A 14,782-nucleotide genomic window follows, 5' to 3' on the forward strand; every position below is an offset into this window, starting at 1 on the left:
CTCTGACATTTGTGATGAAGGGGAGTCGAAATGGAATCTCAATTAACAAGACATTATTTTAAGAATTTATTTTAAGTGAAATAAAACACACATCACAAAAAAACAAAAAAACACACACATCACATACCCTTTACCATCATCACCATTTTAAGTGCACGTTTCTGAGGCATCAGATATATTCACTTTCTCGTGGAGCCATCACCCCCACCCCTAGAACTTTTCATCTGGCAAAACGAAAATTCCACAACCATGAAAGTCTCACTTCCCATTCCCTCCCACTGCCCCTGGCACCGATATCCACTTCAGTCACTGAGTTGTCCACTCCAGGGCACCCACTGGAGTGGAATCCTGCAGTGTTTGCTGATGGGTCATTTTGGAAGAGCTGACTTTCAGTCTGAAGCTCTGCCTGTTTGCATCTGAAGATTCTGCATTTAAGGAGAGGGTGTATGAGGAAGGGGGTGTATGAGGGACAAAGGTGTCCGGGGTGCAGATGCCAGGACCTGACCAGCTGCCTGTTGGGTCCTCTGGTCCCATCTCTTGGTCTGTGCCTCATCTGCATCATCACTGTCCCCACTGGCACCCCTGGGGTGTTGTTGTCTGAGTGAGACTCCCCTGGTGCCCCTGCTCTCCTCCCCTCCTCCTGCTGGTTGGGGAGGGAACTGCTTGTTGTGTGGTCTGTACTCCTGAGGCACGAAGGACCCTGTGGCATGGACCTGCAGAGTGTGGGATGTGATCCCAAGAGCATGGGGCCCACATAGGACACAACATCGGGGCGTGACAAGTGCTAGGGCTGCCTCATCACTGACAGGGAATGTTGTGCACATCCTGCTCGGGAGGGTGTGGTGGGTGGCCTGGGACCCTAGAGGCCCCATTCCTATCCTGGAGCTTGGAGAGTGCATCCACATGGGCTCCAGAATCACCCCCATATCTCAGCCATATCCCTCTGTCCTGTCTTTGAACTCAGGAAAACGAGCTCTCTTGTCCACAACATAGGCCTGGTCCTGTTGGTACTAGGATTCTTTAAGTTAGGCGTCCTGGGATAGCAGCTCTTTTTAGGTCTGAGAAGGAACAACTCAGGAGTGTACAACAATTTCAGATGAAACTAATATTCAATGGCTATCTCTAACTATTCGGTTGTTGACTTCTATTAGTCATTATTCTCCTGGTTTTAGCTCTGATGTGGGGATTTCAGAGGAGTCAACATTTAAATCTTCATAATCTGTGTATTTGTAGCTTCAGTATCATTACTGACCCATAGTTTTTTATGCTTTGGGAAGAGTTATTCATTTCATGTGTCATGTAAAGGATTCACAATGATGATAGGGCAATTAAGAGTACAATAGTGGCTAGTAAATTGTTCACATTTTCTCTACCTGTGCATCTATTGTATGCAAGTGAGTTAGTTTAGATGTCAATATTAGTGAAATGATATAGAGGACTAGAGAACTTATTTTAAAAATCACTATTCATGTGTGATGATGAAAATGTAAAAGTTCTTCCATAATCGGTGATGTTGTATCTTGAGAGCCTAGATGAAAGCGATATGCCTTAGTGATATACAGGATTTTAGCCTATGATTTAAATTTGACAAAGCTACATCACTTTTTACTTTTATCTCATTTATTGAGAAAGACATAATTGTTATCGTGTTGGCTTGAAACTGGTTGAAAAGGACTTGAGTCCTTCCTTATTTTACATTTACATAGGTAGGATCTTGAAACATAGGATATGGTGAAGGACATTCGTGTAACCATTCTAGGTTAGGAGTAGCAGTTTCCGCTGCTAAGACTTCTCGTTTAGACGCAAATGCTTTTCAAAGTATGAAGATTATTAGCATTACTGCTGCTACTGAGATGAATGAGCCTAAAGACAAAATATTTCATGTTGTGTATGCCTCAGGGTACTCAGACTAACGTAGTGACATCCCTGAGAGGCCACGAAAGTGCTGCAGGAAGTCATATTTACTACTACAAATATACTTGTGAAGTGAATTTTTGCTCATGCTGAGTTAACTGTATAACCTGAGAATAGTGGGAATCAGTGTAGGAAGCCTCCTATAATAGTGAAGACTGCTCCCATGGACATTAGGTCATGGAAGTGTGCTACTACATAGTATGTATCCTGGAGGACAATGTCTGCGATGAGTTGGCTAAGATGATTCCTGTCAAACCACCTACTGTAGAAAGAAAAACTAAAGCCTAAAACTCATAATATAGTGGGAGGTCATATAATATTACTTCCGTGAACAGTTGCTAACCAGGGACTTCCCTGGTGATGCAGTGGTTAAGAATTCGCCTGCCAATGCAGCGGACACGGGTTTGAGCCCTCGTCTGGGAAGATTCCACATGCCGCGGAGCAAAAAGCCCATGCACCACAACTACTGAGCTGCCCTCTAGAGCCCACAAGCCACAACTACTGTAGCCCACGCGCCTAGAGGCTGTGCTCTGCAACAAGAGAAGCCACTGCAATGAAAAGGCCGCACACCGCACGAAGAGTAGCTGCCGCTCAACGCAACCAGAGAAAGCCCACGTGCAGCAAACAAGACCCAACGCAGCCAAAAAAAAAGAAAAGAAAAAGAAAAATTAAATAAAGAGTTGCTAATCAGCTAGATGCTTTTACTCCTGTAGGGATAGAAGTAATTACGGTAGCTGATGCAAAGTATGCTCCTGAGTTGACAGCTATCCCTATGGTAAACATATGATGGGCCCACAAGAGAAATCCTAAAAAACCAGTGAACATGACTCATACTAATCCCAATTAGCTGAAAGGCAATTTTTGTCCTAAATAGTATGTAATGATATGTGAGTTTACAACAAACCCTGGTAGGCCATGAATACAGACTTCAGGGTGAGCAAAGAGTCAAAATAGGTGTTGGTATAGGATTCAGTCCCCTCCTGCAGGGTCAAAGAAAGTAGTGTTTAGATTTCTATCTCTTAACAATATGGCAATTCTGGCTGCTCGGACTGAGAGTGGTAATTATAGTAATATGGCTATAGTTGGGAAAGATTAAACAAATACTGGTGTTTGGTATTGAGATATGACTGCTGGTTTTGTATTAAAGACTATAGTAATAAAAGTAATAATACCAAGAATTGAAGAGACACCTGCTAAATGTAAGGAGAAAACAGTTAGGTCGACAGAGGCTCCTGCATGGGCCAGATTGCAGGCTAGAGCTGAATACACGGTTCCACTGGTACCAGAACCAGCTTCTACTACTGGTGATATGAGTAGGAGTAAGAATGATGGGGGAAGTAGTCAAAAGTTTATATGATTTATTGGGGGAAATGCTACTTCAGGTGTCTGAGTTATTAGTGGTCCAAGTCAGTTTTCAAAGCCTGCAATCATAATGGGTACAACTATAAAGAAAATTATTACAAGTGCAGGGACTGTTATGACTACCTTACAGGTTTGGGCATCTCCAAGTAGCGCTCCAGGTCAGCATAGCTCAGCCTGGATTAATATACTTAAGGTGCTGCCTGCTACTCCAGCTCAAGCACCAAATAGTAAATATAAAATGCCGATATCTTTGTGATTTGTTGAAAATAATCAGCAGTGTATGAACAGAGGTAAAATGACTGAGTTAGCATTAGACTCTAAATCTAAAGACAGAGATTGAGCCCTCTTTCTTGCAAACCCTGTGGTGAATCAACTAAGTGAATTGTAACTTCAGAGAAGCAGCTTCAATTCTGCCGGTGATTTTCCTGCCTTTTTTTCTCTTTTTCTTTCTCAAATGAAGGAGAAGTAGACTGAAGCCAGTTGACTAGAGGATTTGCCTGTTAACTAAAGTTTCCTGGGGTTAAAACTCATCAATCTCGTAAAAATTTGGCTTAAATACAATGTTTGCTTTACATTCAATTGATGTAGAATAAAGTCTTGCAATCCTTATTTTTAGGAATTAAGTAAATTTTACTCGTTTAGGGTTTTGAAAGCTCTTGGTCTGAACTAACCTAAATTCCTAGTCCAGCACCAATAGAATGGGTGTTGTGTGTAGTAATCGTGTGGGTATTAGGATTGGTAATGATAGGAAGGTTATTTCTTTGTATGTTCAAATTGTTTTGTCTTTGTGTTGTTTAATGAAGGGAATATAGTTATTGATGTGGAGTATGTTAGCTGCAAGTAGAAATATATGCTGAGGACTGCTATGATGGCTATTAGTGTTGGGAGAATGATGTCATTTTTGTTATCTCTTGGATAATTATTCATTTGGTTAAAAACCTTGATAGTGATGGGTGATGTCCTAATGATACTATAATGGTGAGGAAAAGGATTGTGATGGGAGGTGTTTTATCACATGTGTGTGACAATGATACTCTTGTACATGATCTGGGCATAAATAAGAAGAAGATAGTGTTGTTATGATATAAATTAGTATGTTTAGGATTGTTATAATCTGAATATACATTATAATAGCTGTTATTCATCCTATATGGGCAATTGATGAGGAGGCTGTAATTTTTTCCAGGTGAGTATGGCGAAGTCTGCCTCAGCCTCCAGCTATGATTTATAATATCACTATGATTAATAGTTTATTTAGGTTGATGGAGGGTGACATGTGGTATAAAACTGATAGGGGTGCAATTTTGTGGTGTTGATAGCATCAGGTCTGCTGTTCATGGGATGCCTTGTGTGACTTCAGGCACTCAGAAGTGAAATGGGGAAAGTCCTATTTTTGTGACAAGGGGCGATTGTCATGAGGGTGGATGCTGCTGGATTAAAGATTTTTGTTATTCATTGTGTTCTTTGACCAGAGTATATTAGATTAATGATAATAGCCATTATAAGTAGTATTGATGTGGTGGATTGTTTTCGGAAATATTTGTTGGATGCTTCTGTAGCTTATGGGTTCATGTTTTTTATTAAAATGGGGATACCATTAACCAGTGTGAGCTTGTTATACAATTATATTTCCTGAGATAATGGTCAGTAGAATGATAGTAAAAAACAATGAGAGTTTATTAGCACAGGAAGGATATACAAAAACATTTTGTGGGTATGGGCCTGAAGCTTACTTAGAGAGCCTTACTATATAGCATGTGGTGTCATGTGGTAGCATGGAGAATGTAAAATTCTTTGGAAGAATTCAATTCCAGGAATAAGAGCATTGAAACCTCTATGAGTTACTCTATCAAAGTAACTGTTTTGTCAGACATATTTCTTAAGTTTGCTGTGGGTTGCCTGGTATGATGACAGGTAGAGGAAACTCTCATATACATAGGGCTAATGTTAGTAGTAAAAAAACTTTTTATAAGAGTTGTATATGTTGATCATATCAAAATTGTGGGTAAGATGCTCAAATTCATAGAAAGGAGATTTTTAGATGTATTTTAATGATGACTTGGGCTGTATATAATTCTGGCGCCTAGGGACTGTTGAATGCTCCTAAAAATAGATTGTTGTGGAAATGTTTATTATAGGGAAATTGACATATTCTCTAGGAAGGACGGGGTGAATGGGCCTGCTACATTTTCTACATTGAAGACATATACAGGTTTTGATTCTACTTCTGTTAAATCAAGTGGGGCTTCATTGGATTTCTGCTACTGTGGAGATAATCAAATTCTGGGTAGGGGTCAGGAGAAAATTAGTCATAGGTGTTCTTGTGTAATAATTACTGTTGAAAGTGTAAATGATCCATTTATCAGTAAGACTGAGAATAGAATAACTGTTACATTACTTCATATGAGATTGTCTGTGCTACTGTCCCTAGAGCTCCAGTGAGTGAGTATTTTGAACGTGAAGCTCATCCAGATCTGAGGATGGAATAGATGGCTAGGTGTGATATGGCTAATATAAATAGTATGCCTACATTTATATTAATTAGTGGATAAGATATGGGAAGAGGAATTCATGTTGTGAGAGCCAGGGTTAAGGCTAGCATTGGGGCAATAATATATAAATTGATGATGTTGATGGACATAGTGGTTCTTTAATAAGTAATTTGAATGCCTCAGCAATGGGTTGTAATAATCCATGGGGGCTGATGATTTTTGGCCCTTTCTGGATTTGTATATAGCCTAGGATTCTCCATTTAGTTAATATGAGGAATGCTATGGTGAATTAAATTGGGTAATTTGTGAAAGAATGTTGATTATAAACATATTCTTAGGAAGAGGACTTGAACCACTGCAGATAAAGGTTTCAGTTTTACATAATTACCGGGCTCTGCCACCGTAACAAACTCTGTTCTACAGTAGGGTATGTATAAATTAATTGAATGTAGATTATATCATCATTTAGTTTGAAGACATTTTGTAAAGTAAGCCGAATTGCTCTTGTCCTTTCATACTGGAAGAAATCTGCAATAGATAGAAACCAACCAGGATGACTCCAGTCTGAACTCAGATCACGTGAGACTTTAATCGTTGAACAAACAGACAATTAATAGCAGTTATACCATTGAAATGTCGTGATCCAGCATCAAGGTCATAAACCACATTGCCCATATGAACTCCAGAATACAATCACACTGTTATCCCTAGTAAAACTTGTTCCGTTGATCAGTGGTTTAAAAGAACAGGTGATAAAGGATTTTGACTAGTTGGTCTAAATTTTAATCACTCAGAGGCGGTTTTATTCTCCGAAAAATAAATGGCGCACGGGCTCAAGGCACGCCGGCTTCAGTAGTTGTGGTGCGCAGGCTCAGTAGTTGTGGCCCACTGGCTTAGTTGCTCCGTGGCACGTGGGATCTTCCCGGACCGGGGATCGAACTGGGTCCCCTGCATTGGCAAGAGAATTCTTAACCACTGCATCACCAGGGAAGTCCCAGAATTGCAGTCTCCCTTTTAGTATACCTTAAGCCCAAAGAATCCATGGAAATTTGTTACAGAAAATAAGACAAAAAATATTGTAAGGACTATAACAGAAGCATATAGTACACAGTTCATATAGACACATCCCAAGCAGTTACAAAGTATATTAAAAGGGAGGCTGCAATTTTAAAAGAATAAGATAAATTATACCCACAAACTCCCAATCTTTCCTGAAACGTTGCAAACTGAAACCCTATTGTATGAAGCAGAAGATTCCAGGAGACATTCTACAAATGAAGGACTCTAAACCCTGTGGTTGGATAAGGAATTCTGGAAGGAAGGTATCCTCACCCAAGGAGAGCAGGTTCCTATACTTCTCTAAAATCACATCCCTGTACAATTCCCATTGATTTTGGTCCAGTCATTCTCACTCCTCTTGAGAGAAATCTATGGCCACATCCTGGAATGCCAGCAGCCCCTGAAATTAAACGTACACATGCCATGTGGCCACGGGAAGAGTTCATAATATGACCCAAGAAGAAAACAGCAAGTTAAGAGAACTGGTTTTAATTTAGAAGACTGTCTTCAATTATCCCCTAATATATATACATATATATATACATATATTTTTTATTTTTTTACAAAGTAACTTTCTCTACCTTATTTCTAACTACAAGAAAGAGTATGGCATGTGATCCACAAATCCAGTATAGAGACTATACTTGTCTGGAAAAATGATAAAATGATGGTTTCAACACAGGCATATGCATTTTTGAGTGTTTTATTTATATCAAACTGGATAAAATGTGTGTATTTCTCAGACAGAAAAGACATGTCGAGGTAGAAATGTACCTTTCAACTATTCATGGGTACACAAGTACACTGGGGAGATTGTAAAAGTGCAAATCGTGATTCAGTAGGTCCGGTGGGCCTGAGTTCTATTTTTTTCTCAAGCTCATTTTTAACTGGTGATGCCACAGTCTCTGATTCATTAACCACAATTGTGAATATCAGAGACATAATTAGAAAGGTAAAAATTCATATTTAATGTTGAACTTAAAGTGTTTTATGGATTTTACACCTTTAATAGAATAGTAAACACAGCAACAACAATCATTTGTGAATATTTACTATAGACCGTGTATCTTTCTAACTTTTGTGTGTAGGATTCCAGGAAAAAGGCCTGGGCTGCGGTCACAGTGGGCGTGGACCCCGGGCCGGGCCACCCCTCCAGGACCCCCGTTGAGGCCGTACGCTCCTGGCGGCTCCCTCCCCCAGCGTCCCCCTCCCTCCCGGAAGGCCTCTGGGCAGAGCCGTCCCACCCCCTGCGCCCAGAACGGAGCCCGCATTTCCGCAGAGCTGGAACTCCCGGCTCGGGGTCTCTTCCCTCCGCCGTCACGGAACTGCCCTGGAGCCCGAGGGGAGGGCGGCCTCACTGAGGTTGCCGGCTCTGGAGGGGCCCCGGCGGGCGAAGCCGCGACAGTCGTGGGGACGGCGGGCCAGGTAAGTGGGCACCGACCCTCCTCCTGGTGCGGTGCCCGGGCGTCAGCGCAAGACCAGCTTCTGAGGGGCAGGGGTTCGCTGCCACCCGCCGCTGCTGGGCAGAAAGAGCGGCCCCCAGCGTCTGGTCCCGGGGAACTTCGGTCCCTCCTCTCGCCCCTGCCCTTGGCCTGGCTTGCGGGGCCTGGTGGGTGTGGGGAGGGTGGTCGGCCTGAGCGTCCTGAGGGGAAACGGGGCAAGGGAGGCGCAGGGTCCAGTTGGAGCGTCAGCGCCCCTCCTCCTGACTGCAGGGAAAGCGGCTGAAAACGCATCCCCAGGCTTGCAGGCCCCTTGTTCAGCCGAGTCTCTCTGCGCTCCTTCCTCCCTGAGCTAAAGTACAGGGGGGAGGGGACAGGGGAGTGGAATGGCGCAGGTAATCGGGAACATCAAAAGGTGACTGTTAACTAAGGAAAACCAGCTCTCCCAAGGTGAGGAATGGAATGCTTTTCTTTGTATGGGAAGTTGCAAGCGTCTGGGCTCACTGAAATCCTTCCTTTGATATGCACCTCAGCTCTCTGGGTCCTGCATTCTGTATTTGCATATCCTGAGTTCCTCAGGGCCTGCCGGCTCACACTGGAGGGCTGCAAGTGCTGATGTCTGTGACATCCTTTTTTTAACTGATATGGCAAGAAATATTCCATTTCTCACAGGCTTGAGGGGCAGAGAGTGAAAAAGAGTAGGAGACTCTCACTCAGCATGTAATTTGGCTTATAAATATATATATATATAATATTCATATTTAAGTGTGCTAATGGAGGCTCTCAATTCCAATCAATTTGTACTACTGCCCTCTATGTATTAATTTCATCAATATCATATGATACTTGCCTATAAAATTGATGTAATCCATTTAAACAAGATAATTATTTTTAAAGGAAACATAATAGAAATATAACAACAAAACCCTTACCACCAAAGGCTATGTGTGGAACAACCTAAATACATGTTCCATTGTTAAAATATTGAAAGATGTATTCAATAGAAATATCAACAAAATTGACAAATAATAAGGGCAGCAGAATGTTCAAATGTTCTATCTTTATCATTAAAGTGGCAGAAAATCATTTATTAGTAGGCACTGGGGGCAGAAGATGCCTGATTTTATATCTTTGTCATATTTGTGCAGTTGTTTCAGCAAGTAACTTAAAGACAAAATGGAAAAACAAGGAGGTTTGTGCCTGAGATCATGTTGATGTGAAACCAGGGATGGCCACCTTGTGCCAGGTGCGTGAAGTTTACCTGCCCAGGTAGACCGCAGAGCTCCTGAGAAGCCAGGGTTGGAATTCTTCTGCTGGGTGCCCCTTAGCTTCTGTGAGTTGATTGATTGTGAGTCATGTTGGGGGAAAGACCTGATCACAGGAAATGGGTGGAAATAGAGTGATTTGGGGAGCAGCTAACGACATTCATCACAGCTCGTGGCCTGACTGAATTTTATAGAAACAGGAAAACAAATGCTTCTTATGGAATCAGAGAATATGAGGGTGGGACAATCCCAGAAAATGAGAAACACCCATCCCATTTTCCAGATGAGAAAACAGAGGCCCAGCAAGGTGAAATCCCTCACCCAAGTTGCACCCGTCTCTCCTCCCCACTACATGGGTCATGAAAGCAGGACTCTTCCTGCCTTGATCACTGCTGAACCCCAAAAAGGGCCAGGCATCTAGCAGCTGCTCCAAAAATTTTGGTTGACTATAGGAACAATGCTATTTCTTTCTTTCTCACTCTTATTCAGGATTGTGCCAAGAACTCCCCAGGTTGCGATGTAATTCGATAAATGTAAATATTAATTGAGTTTTGTTGTCATGAGGACTTAGGCTTTGAAGGTAACAGACTTGGTTCAGATCCTGGTTCTGCCACTCAATAGCTGTTTGGCTTTGGGAAAATTACTAAACCTCTCTGAGATTATTTCCTCCTTTGTAAAGTGAGGATAAATCTATCTGAGCCAGCAGAGCACCTGCATGAGAGATGTGCACTAAATATTGGTCTTTCTCACTCTCCTACACCATCTCTCTGTTCTTCCCAGAGAAGTTGTACAGAAGAATATAGTACTCTTTTAAAATAGCTAACTAATTAATTTGTTTTTGGCTGCGTTGTGTATTCGTTGTTATGCACAGGCTTTCTCTAGTTGCGGCAAGCGGGGGCTACTCTTTGTTGTGGTGCATGGGCTTCTCATTGCGGTGGCTTCTCTTGCTGCACTTGTTGTGGAGCACCGGCTCTGGGCGCGCGGGCTTCAGTAGTTGTGGCCTGCAGGCTCAGTAGTTGTGGTGCATGGGCTTAGCTGCTCTGCGGCATGTGGGATCTTCCCTGACCAGGGCTCGAACCCATGTCCCCTGCCTTGGCAGGCAGATTCTTAACCAATGTGCCACCAGGGAAGTCCGATATAGTACTTTTTAAAAAGGGGTTTTAATTTATTTCAGATTGTGTACATTTTTCTTGTAGAAAAGATTATTCCACTATAGAAACATAAACACGCAAAACCACTCCAAATGCTGTATTCTATGGGTTAGATATTATCAGTCACATTTTATAAGTAATTGGGCAAATGCCAAAGCACTAGCTAATGGGGAGTAAGAAGACTCAAATCTGGAGTGCCCCTCACCCCAATTTCAAGAGCAGAGTGTGTTTTTCAAATCCATGTTTCATCTGGTCTTTGCTTCTCATCCATCTTTGCTTCTCATCCATCCTCTGTGTCTGCCTTTCTCAAGAAGGCTCAGATCCTCCGCTTTCACACCCTCGTGGCTGGTTGTGCCCCAGCTCCCGCCCTGGAGCCTCTGCATGCCTGGGTGTGCCTGCTCCCCCTGTGCATCACCAGCTTTGCCAGGGAGCTGCTGTATCGTGCACTGCTTGCTGTGCCCAGAGTACCTGGACCCTTCTGGTACATGAAGTACACCCTCATCACCATGTGTGCATGCCCATCCCCTTACCTTATATCCTGCCTCTAAGCCAGGGTTGGGGTTGACTACAGTGTGCATTCAGCTGTGTGAGGTGCTGGGATCAAAGTGAAGTTCCCAACTTTTGAAGTTGCAGGCTTGAGGGGCACACAGTGATTTAAAATCAGGTCACCTGACTTAAAGGGGGGACTGATTGATTTAAAGCCAAGGCAGCTGACTTAAAGCCTGTGTCCCTCAGCTGCAGGACGAGACCAAATTTGGCGGTGCACGGGTTCTATCCAAGCCAACAATGCTATTCAGGAAGAGCTTCCAGCAGCGCCTTAGTGCAGGGGGACTTGGTCGGTGGTCTTGCCCCTGCCCTCAGAGGGGGGCCACCTGCTCTTCTGGAGCATCGGGGGTGTGGGGGGGGAGTGCAGAGTCCCAGCTGGAGTTGCGGCACCCTTGTCTGATGGCAGGGAAAGGGGGGCGGGGCTGTGTGGTGTCCTGGGGCTGGACTCACCAGGTCGACTCAGCCTCTCAGCCTCCTAAGCTACCCCTCACACACCCCACAAGAGTTTCCAATAATATGTAATTGCGCCTTAGGTTCTCGGTCTTCAAACTCATACCCAGGCTCCCAGATCCCTTGATTCAGCCTATTCCTCTGTGCTCTTTCTTCTATTACATAGAGTCCGAGAGGGAGGGGCTGGGGGATGGGACTGGAGGGATCCCGGCAGCACTGGCCTCAGCTGACTAAAGAGATCCGGGGCCTGCGCTATCACACACGTGCGAGGACCCTTAAGGCGGAATCGAGGGGGCCAGTTAGACGCAGTGCTTGCTGCCTCAAGTGAGTATGGATCACCGTCGGGTGGGGAGCACGCTGACCCCTGAGAAGTACTGTTAGGAGGATGTGTTCCTCCCTTGGCTTCAAGGACGTGGGTGGGCTTCAGGGCTCCAGTTCCTCTCCAGGCCTCCAGGTCCGACTGCACCGCAGCGGGCTTGCAGACCTGTCTTCCTGTCCCAGAACTTGCCAGGCTCCAGGAAGAATCCAGACTGCAGAAATGGTGCCTGAGCACTCCAGCGTAAGAAGTGCTGTCCCTGGGGACCCAACAGTGGAGGGAGGAAGGGTGAAGGGACTGGGGGTTAGGGTAGGGAGGGGTGGCTGCCCTGGGAGACATTGAGAGAGAAATATCGCCCCCCACACCCCTGCCCCTGCAACTGACCCATTGATGCCATAGGATCTCAGGGCCTTTTAGTCAGAGATGCCTCTGTTTCTTTACTCCTGTGTTCAAAACTATGCAAAACCAACTCTTCATCCTCTTGCTGCCTTGCCAGGACTTTTAAAGCACTGTTCTTTTGAAGCACTCGTTCCCTAAACTGCAGTTTGGAGCTGTTCCAGCTATTTAAAAGTGTTCTCCTTAAACTGAGACTAAATCCTACTCTTTTGGAAAAATGTCCTTAACTTCATTGGAGATCGTCTTTTCTGCCCATTCCTTCCTTCTACTGCCCTCTTAAGAACCCCTGTGCTCAAAGAGCTTGGTGATTTATTTTTTGCTTGATGTCAAAAAGAAACCTTCCCCATGCACCCCAAAAAGCTTTCCTGGATCATAGGTGTTTCAAAACCATGACAGTGTTTTGCAGTTAGTATACACTGGGTAGACTGCCTAGCAATCCCTCCAAGAGCCAGAGGTGAGCAACACTTTTGCTTATTTGATTGGATGTCCTTCAAGTTTAGGAAGGTACCATTCTTATGACCCAGGAGATAAGACAGAGCCCTGGATGGCTGTGGCTGTGATTAGATAACTTCTGATGATTTTATTTCCCTTACTGAGCTGCTGCTTCTAGGTTAAATTCATTTTATTACCTGTCCATTTTTAAAGAAAGACTGACAAAGTCACTGGAATAGGTCAGGAGTCTGAGCTCAGGGTTGGTCAAAGGTACTCACAGGGAGGAAGGTGGATAAAAATAGGTGGGTAAATAGGAGGGTTAGCAAGTACAGCCAGGACACCCGTGTTCATCGTGCATACTAATAAAGGCCAGAATCGCCTCATTTATCTCTGGTGGGAAGTTCTGATGGTTTCACAGGATCAAACTCAAATCATATTCAAACTAGGGGATTTCCCTGAGCATAAAAGGAAGTGTCCATCCCTAGCAGGAGTCGCTGCAGAGGAATAAAGATGTAGATGTAGAGAATGGACTTGAGGACACAGGGAAGGACAAGGGTAAGCTGGGATGAAGTGAGAGAGTGGCATGGACATATATACACTACCAAAGGTGAAATAGATACCTATTGGGAAGCAGCTGCCTATAGCACAGGGAGATCAGCTCAGTGCTTTGTGACCACCTAGAGGGGTGGGATAGGGAGGGTGGGAGGGAGACACAAGAGGGAGAGGATATGGGAATATATGTATACGAATAGTTGATTCACTTTGTTATACAGCAGAAGCTAACACAAAAAGGTAAAGCAATTATACTCCAATAAAGATGTTAACAACAACAACAAAAAAACCCCAAAATCTAAGTCAATCAAGCCAACGCAGACAATGTATGTGTTTACAGTTCAAGAAATCCACAAGAGAATCCTTTATTCTGTAGGCAATGAATGGTCCATTCGAAAAGAAAAAAACTTTCTAAAATGTTGTTTTTCCATTTATTGTTCAGAACATCCTTTTTATACCTCTGCATTTCTTACTATTCAAAGCCAAGTCACGTGAGTTACAGGGAAGCAGCTGATTGATTTAAAGTTGGGTCATGTGATTTAAAAACCAGTGGCAGTTGATTGATTTAAGTCCTGGTCATATGACATGAGAAGGGGGTGCTAAAAACTGCTTTTTCATCTCTGGCTCAGAATATCATATTTACCTACCTTGGTTTTTCTTATGATTTAGAAAACTTGGGCTGTCTCTCCTTGGAATCATCAGGAGAAAAATACAGCATTTCAGGTTCATTCTTGAAACCAACTTCTCACGGTTAAGGTGTATTGGCTAAAAGATCTTCCTTCTTCAAGAGATTCCAAACCTCTGTAAGACACTTCATTGTAATTGGAGAAAAAAGAAGAATGAATTCAGGCCAGCAGCTGCAGGAGGCCAAGGCAGCCCCCAGGATTAGGGAAGGAGGGGGAGGAAGGGCTGAGAGTTTGGCTTTAGAGCAGACAACCCCCAGAGGACACTGAAGCACAGGCAGAGCCCACCTGCCACTCCCAGTTTGGCACTCCAGGGTCAGATTTGGGTTTGGAGATGGGGTTGCTGTAACCCCAAGGAGGTGAGCAGAGAGGAGGAGTTGATTACCGGTCTCCTCTGACTCTCTGACCCAAATTGCCTGGCTTCACAGGGGGGACAGAGTTTTGCTTTCAGCAACTGATGGGCACTTCCAGGCTGGTCGGGTTGCCCAGTGACCCGACAGCCTGACAGGCTGACTGCAGTGTGACCGCCCTTTGTTTTTCCAGAATCTGTACATCAGGAGGTTCATGGGTGTGGGAGCCCATTCACCGCCCCTCCCCCCAAGGGGGATGACACCTTCCCTGGCTGTACCCTATGATCACCAGGTACTTGAAATGAATGCAAGTTTTTTGACTTCAAGGAAATGCTCACATAACCGTTTCTTCCTCATAATGTGTGAGATTTACTA

This window comes from Balaenoptera physalus (genome assembly GCF_965194825.1).
Source record: "Balaenoptera physalus genome assembly, contig: HAP1_SCAFFOLD_1612, whole genome shotgun sequence".
NCBI classification, from domain to species: domain Eukaryota; kingdom Metazoa; phylum Chordata; class Mammalia; order Artiodactyla; family Balaenopteridae; genus Balaenoptera; species Balaenoptera physalus.